The sequence below is a fragment of the Empidonax traillii genome, unplaced genomic scaffold (assembly GCF_003031625.1).
Source record: "Empidonax traillii isolate 1590-97213 ecotype Southwest subspecies unplaced genomic scaffold, ASM303162v1 scaffold602:size389650, whole genome shotgun sequence".
Classification (NCBI taxonomy): domain Eukaryota; kingdom Metazoa; phylum Chordata; class Aves; order Passeriformes; family Tyrannidae; genus Empidonax; species Empidonax traillii.
Genome location: NW_020955795.1, coordinates 301,742 through 309,192, shown reverse-complemented (window position 1 = coordinate 309,192; position 7,451 = coordinate 301,742).

The following is a 7,451-nucleotide window of genomic DNA, read 5'->3' as shown; positions in this document are numbered from 1 at the left end:
TCAATCTCCATGACTTCTCAAAGATTATGGAGAGCGGCCTGAAAATTACATCAGCCAGTTCTCTTAACACCCTCAGCTGGATATTGCCAGAGCCCATCAGTGCTTAGGGGACAAGCTCCTGTAGCAGTTCACAGACCAACTCTTCCTTCACCAATAGTGGGTCTGTGTTTGCATGAGCCTGGACTTTTATCTCCAAGGCCTGAGGTCCGGCAGTGCTGGTAAAGCAGGGGTGGAGAAAGTGCTGAGAACCTCTGCCTTTGCAGTGTTATTTGTGACCAATTCACCTTTCTTGTTGGACAGGAGACCAATATTTTCCTTCTGTTTCCACTTGTTGTTTACATGCCCGGAGAACACTTACTTGTAGGTTTTGACAACTCTGGCTAGTTTCAATTTGATCTGAACTTTAGATTTTCTAACTGCAAGTCTGCATGCCCTGGCAGTACCCTTACAGTTCTCAAGAGATGTTCACCTGCTTCCATCTCTGGTATGCCCCTGGTTTGGTTTGAGCAGTCAAAGAAACTCACAGTTAAGCCAAGGGGGTCTCTTGCTCTGCCTACTTCCCTTACCTTTAGAGGGGATGAACAGCTTTTATGCTTCCCTACACTCACTAGCTCCTTTATCCTTCGTGGAAGCTTCCTATGGATTCCCTCCCAGGTGAGCTCTGGGACAGCACATGTGGCTTCTGACACATGTGCTCCCGCCAGGTTTGTACCCCCATGAGAGCAATCAGATGGGTGGGATCTCAGGGTGAAGCTTGCTCAGAGGGACAGACAGGAACCACCTGAACAAGGTGCCAGTGAGGCCATGGGACAGCACAGTGGCAGCAGCCCTGGGAGCAGCTTCTCTTATCCATGGGGAATCTCTCCCCATGCTGCTAGTTGGGAGTGCAAAGACCAGCCCAGCCCTTGGAATGTGACCATGCTCTTCCTCTTGCAGGTGCCCAGGGGCCACAGTGGGCTGTGTGTTTCAGAAACCCTCAGCTCTGCCACCATCCCCAGACCCTGCAGGGACCAGCCTTCAGATGCCCCATCTGTACTGTAGAGTACAGGGACTTCTGAACACGTCTATTCATTCTCTGTAATAAACAAGGGAATATTTGGCTCCAATATTGTCATTAATATTAAGGGAGCGGGGTGGGGAGGAGGCAGGAGGGATAGGGAAAGGTTTAAACACTGACTCCTGAAACTTCAGCCTACTTTCTGGCTCCCCAGCTGTGATACAGTCCTTGTGAGCCAGAAGAAGAACCACAGCACAGAAGGCTGTGTAACTGGCCTCTGGAGGGCCAATGCCAGCAGTGCACCCTGAAGATTGTACCATGGTGTTTCTCATTGCTCGTGCCTCATTTAACATAGACGAATGAAATGGAAAGGTGCTGGAGAATTGACAGGAATACAAGGAAATTTCTAAAGAGGCAGCTCTGAAATAACAAGCAAAGTGTCCTAGCTGGACAGGGGAATTGTGTTGGGCAGGATTTATTTTCCCATTTATGAAACTGAGGTTCAGTGTAGGAATCCACTGCATGGGATAGTTTCAGATCTCCTTTTTCTCTAAGATGTTTTCTAGATCAATATTAATGTCTCCTTGCTCGAGGCAAAGTTGGAGTTTATGTTGCCTCATGCAGAGAAAACGTGAGGAGCCTGAGGTAACCTTCTATTTCTGCAGGTAGGGAAGAGGAGGGATGGTCTGAAAAGTGCTACTGGGGTAACAGGGAAACAAGCTGGAGCATGCATTAGAGGCAGTGGTTCTTGGTAAGGAGGGAAATTAGCTCAGTGCACAGAAAACCTGCACTTTCTCAGAGCAATACAGCTTCTCACATTACGGTATTGCCTAAGTTCATACCCCAGCCTAAATTGCCTTTTCCAGGCAAGAGCCAGGGTGAGGACATGGCTTCAGGAAGCAGAATGGAACCAGAGAAGCTGGCTGAGGATTCCCAGCTTCAGTTCCCAAACACAGGGACATCACTTTCAGCAAAACCAGAAAGCTGCAGTTCCTTGTTCCCAGTGCTCAGTTCTCCTTGATGTACTCAATAAGCAGCTGGAGTCTAAAGGAGCCTCACTTATTTATGTGAAAGAGACTGTTGGTTGCTGACTTGCAATGGGACATGTGACACAGGCCTGAGGCAAATCAGTAAATACAGAAATTTTCTCTTGAGAAGGCAAGGGTGGGGCTGAGGACATGGTAATTACATGTTCTCCATGAGTTCTGCTTTTCTTCCCTTGCCCAAAGCAGCTTTGGAGAAAGCATTCCTAATTATGTATCTCTCATTTGCACTGCCTTCTCTGCCCCCCTCTTCACCCAGTAAATATTCCCACTAAGATTTGTCACTCTTTCCCTGGAATCCAACAGCACTGGAGGAACAACAGAATCCATGTTTGGTGGATGAAGATCTGCGACCCTCTCCTGGAAGCCCTGAAGTGTGTAATATGGCACTAGCAGTTTTCAGAGACCAAAGCTTAATGCAGAGTGACCTTAACAAGACATGTTCCCAGGGGGTATGCTGCTGTCCTCCATCTCCTCTAAGCTTCTCCAAGAAGATCTGGAGAGGAGGACTTGTAAACAGAGTGCAGGATCAATACTTTGCTGAAACCTATGCAGAATGAGACATGGAGAGAAGGATAACAGTGATGGATGGTGGTTTTCTATTGAGTAAAAGTAGGAGAACTTGCTACAGCCTCTAGCTGTCAACTTGGCAATGAGCAAGGGTGTCCCCACTCCTCACAGGCCTAAAGCTGTCAGCCCTAAATCATCTTCTGGCATCACCTGCTTTGCCTCAAGCAACGAAATCCTGTGGCTAAACACTGTGACTGTGAATACCCCTTCCCCTTCCATGACCTGCTGTTTTAGAAACACTGGCTGAGTTTAGCTGCAAGACCTCTGCAGACCAATCGTCCATGGAAGTGGAGGAGGTAGAGGAGTGCCAGAGGAAAAGCTACGACACATCTTGAGAGCAAAGTGAACAGGCCGGCTATGTGCTGCACAGTGCAGAATGCAAAATGGAAGAGAAACCCACCTCCCCGGTAACAAGCAGCAGACTCAAAGGCTCTCAGTGTTTGGCTGTGATTTTCCCATAGACATGTTTTTACAGCTGTGGTTAATGTGTGACTAATCCTCACTGTAGAGTAACCACACAACCACTCCTTAGAGCGGTGCGGGTGCACGGAGTTGCACTTCTGCAGGAAGGGTTTGGGTTGGAAGCAGAGATGGTAACATCTGAAAAGAATACTTAAAACTGACAACACTTCTGAGCAGGGCTCTAACCATTTATGTCATGCCTCAGACACTTGCAGCCAGGCTCCAGTGTACATATATATATATATATATATATATATATATAACAAAAAAGACAAACCACCTCCTGAGAACAATAAACAGTTCTGTTCTCAGGCAGCTGCTATCAAACATTAACAGCACTATTTGAGCAGGAAGAGCAGACTCAACCAGCATTTTCAAGAGCATATGCACACTGTCTTCTCCTGCAGTAGTACATAAATAATGATAATAATAAAGCCACATTTTCAATCTGAATAAAAGACAGGTAATGTAGCTCCAAAATGGCCGCATTTTCCCTTGTGCAACCCTGAGAACAATAAAACTCCAAGAAGTCCTTCCTGACCCATTGTTCTGGGTTATAAAGACTGAACACCGAACTGCTGTTTCAAGTTACTCATAAAGGCAACTTCAGATCTGACTGTACTGAATGAGAAATGACTGATTCTTCCATCATCAGGGCTGTGTGCTGCGTGTAGCTGCACGTACAGTCCTACTCACTCCACGTGACAGTCCCTGAAGGCTGCCAAGCCCTGATGTCCATTTGGAGCTGGGCTTTGAAGGCCTCTGACCACAGAAGGTGGATGACTGAGGTGATTTCTGATTGCCAGCAAAGGCAGCTTTTCAGATCTCCTCCAGCTATGGCTGGAAAAGCAATTAGATGGGCCATCCACTCTTTTGATTGGATACATGCCAACTTTTTCTTTATATGCAAAATCTGCTTTATTTTGAATGGTTCTAGTCTGGGGGGGGGGTGTTAAAAGACAATAATGGCCTTTTGAAATTATTTCAATCTTAATTACAGTTGGCTTGATTTTGTTCTGCACAACACTTTGAAGCTTTCCTCAGCTAGGGCTGTGTATAAGACAGTCTGTGCATACCTGTTAGAATAACAAACTATGTGATTCCTTTTAGTCAGATATTGAGTGGTCACACACTGGCTCATACAATGGGGAATGGCACCCAGCACACCACCTGAGCACAGCAGCGTGTTCTTGAACACCACGTGCTCTTGCTGAGGAAGACACAACAGCCTGGAGCATCTCCAGAGGAGCAGCCCCTTGCCCTCAGCATATATTACTTCCAAATCTGATGGGAGTCAGAAAAGAGAAATACCTCATTCAGAACCTGCATTTCTAAGCTAGTGTTGAATTTCTGCTGCCACTCAAACCCTCTCCTTTCAGAAAGCGATGCAACCAGGTTTACCACACGAGGAAAACCCCTACCCAGTCAGTTAAGGCAAGACTTCCCAGGTTTTATTTAGAGGGAGAAAGGCACTGGTGGCATCAGCATAAGTTTCTTCCAGGCTGCCCCTTTGCTCAGTGTCCCTGTCCTCACCTTAATCACCTGCAGCAGCCCTAGCTCTGTGTACAGAAGGCTCCTGCCTGTGACTCCCAGAGGGAAGGGGGGTGGGATAGGTTTCAGTGGCGGATTTTTTGAGGTTTGGGGTTTTGTGATTGTTTTTCTCTGCACATTTGGAAATAAACTGCATATCACAGAGGTACCACAATCTGGGGGACCCCCAGACTGGTGGCACATCTTCAGCATACATCTCTCTCCCCCGCAGGTTATCAGGGGTCAATAATGCTTTGATGGTTGGCTCAGACAAGTAGGGGTTCATGCTGAGGACGTTTTTATACAACAAGGTCACATGGCTTTGGTTAAACCAGAACAGCTGCGCTCTGAGATCCACACTCTATCCAAATGCTAATCTTTACTTTTAAACCATGCCTGTTTATTCTTTGCTTTGTGCCATTTTAAAGAAGGACTTTCTGCTTTTAAAAGCACTTAATATCCTCTGACGTTTTTTAAATTTAGTGGTTGCCCTTCCCTAGTTCCTGTTTTGGTTTCTTGTTAGCACATACTCATGTGTCCATGCAGATACACACACTTAAGCCCAGGTAGGTACCTGTGTGTGTGCACAAAGCAAAGGACATTGGTCCCCATTCTCTTTTGTTATCAGCTCAAACAATGGCCCAGAAGGCTGCCCATCTGCTTTTCCATGCTAAAGCACACTATAGGAAGGAGAGTAAGCTAGAGTACATAAAATTAAAAACTAGTATAAGAAAGAGAGGAAGGGTTTTTAACTAGTCTCTGTGCTCCTTGTGTAGACTATTGGCTGAAAGACATCCCACTGGCTCAGGAACATTTTATACCATAATCTTCCTGAACATCAAACTCTGTATTCAATACATTTTGATATTTAATTCCCTCCCACCAAGAATTCTCAAGGTTTTGAATTACTTTATTGGTTATACTTGCCAATTTATTATTTTTCCCCTGTTCCCATAAGACTCTTTAGCCTAAACTGCTCATCCCTATCCTTCGTACTGTTCTGTAACACGACAAGCAATGCAGACAGCAACTGCAGGACCTGTCAGGTTGTGTTTTCCTGGGCTGAACAAATCAAACACTGTTAGTTTACTGTGGGAAGAGACACTGTACTCCCCCATCATTTTAATTGGTTTTTTTTTTCTGTTCCATTCCAGCATTAATTAATCCTAGAGTATGAAGGCGATTCTAAGCAAAGGGCTCACCAGTTCTTAGTAAAGCAATATCCATGATGCCAACAATTCCCCCTACTTGCTGGAAATATTCGTTGGTTACTACATCCTGTATTTACTTTTTTTTTCCTTTCTTACAGCTACATCACACATAATTATTCTAAAACCGACTAATTCAGCTAGCCCTTCCTTCCTTTCTTATTCCCAGGTTAGAGCAGAAATTCATTTTGTTACCCCCTCCAAGCCTGACCTTGTCCTATTGAAGTTAATCCTAATTCCTATTTCTCAGAACATTATTCTTCTCCAAGCTATCAAGGGTGCCCAGATTCCCAATGGCTGATGTAATTCTGCGTATTGCCTTCCATTTCAGACAGTATTTAGAAAGATGTCCCAAAATGAGTTCTCCCTAACTCTGTGCCTTGCAGAGCCTGCTGCTCTTCCACTAATCACCAGCTTCCTCCTTTGGATTATTCATTTTCTGTGTAGCACTGATAACTTTCATTAATGAAGTTCAATTAGAAAAGACTGCCTTTGACTGAAAAAACTGCTATCAAAAAACGAGATCTGATTAGTCTGGCACAATCCACTTTTGGTGAATCTATTTCATATTTTGTCTTGTATATCAGCATCCTACCTTTTAACTCCTCTATCCATCATATCCTTTTGAAAGACCCTGTATACTGCAGAGGCCACATCTTTTCTCTCCTCTTTCCTTAGAGAAGACAGTACACTTAATTTTCTGCAATAAAATTGCTGTCTTCTAATTTTATAAGCTTATTAAAAATTCTGTCCATCAGGCTTCCAGTTTTATGAGCTAAACATCACCCCAGAATGCCAAGTAACTACTTGGTTTTGAGCCTCTGTCTCATCTCCTGCATATTTAAAAGGTTAGGGTTTGCTTTTTTTTTTTTTTTTTTTTTTTTTTTTTTTTTTTTTTTTTTTTTTTTTTAAGTTTTGCAGCTATCACAAATAGAACAAATTTCACCCTGCCCCTTTATTCCACTACTCTTTTTCATCAATATACATGCTAGGCCTGATGAAGACTCAGATGAGGCATTTATGAAATGCCTGAAATAGTTTTTCTTCTCAGTACCCCTGTAGAGTGGCCCTCTTTTTTTTTTTTTTCTTGTTCTCTATTCCAATTACACGATTATACAGCCTTTTAGATTTGCTTTAGCTTCCTTTATAGGCTCTAATACAACCTGACAACGTGAGAATTGTGTAAAGTCCCCCTTCTCTCATAGTTTGCCATTCTTTGACATTCGGTGCATTTACACCCTCCAGCTCATTTTTCCAGAACAAAGAAGGGGTCAAGTTTTTCTGCCAGCCACATTCTTTGCATCTCACTTGTGAACAAGAGCAAATGTGATAATTGCTCCAGCATGGATAAAGAAGGAAGTCAGGAAGCACAGTGAACAGAAATGTGACTCAGGAAAACCCAGGCTAACCTGTGCCAGAGTACAGAGGCAGACCAGCCCTCCTGTAAATTATTCACTCTTGGTACAACAAAGTTTCTCTCAAGTGCACAACAAGGATGAGGCAAGTGTTGCACTTGTAAGGGTTTTCACACAGAAACTTTCCACTTCCCTCAGCAATTTATTTTATTCCCTCCCTGCCACCTTAATTTCCCGCAGTATCACTGATTAGAAAAGTGGAAGCAAAAGTCTTGGTAAACCCCCA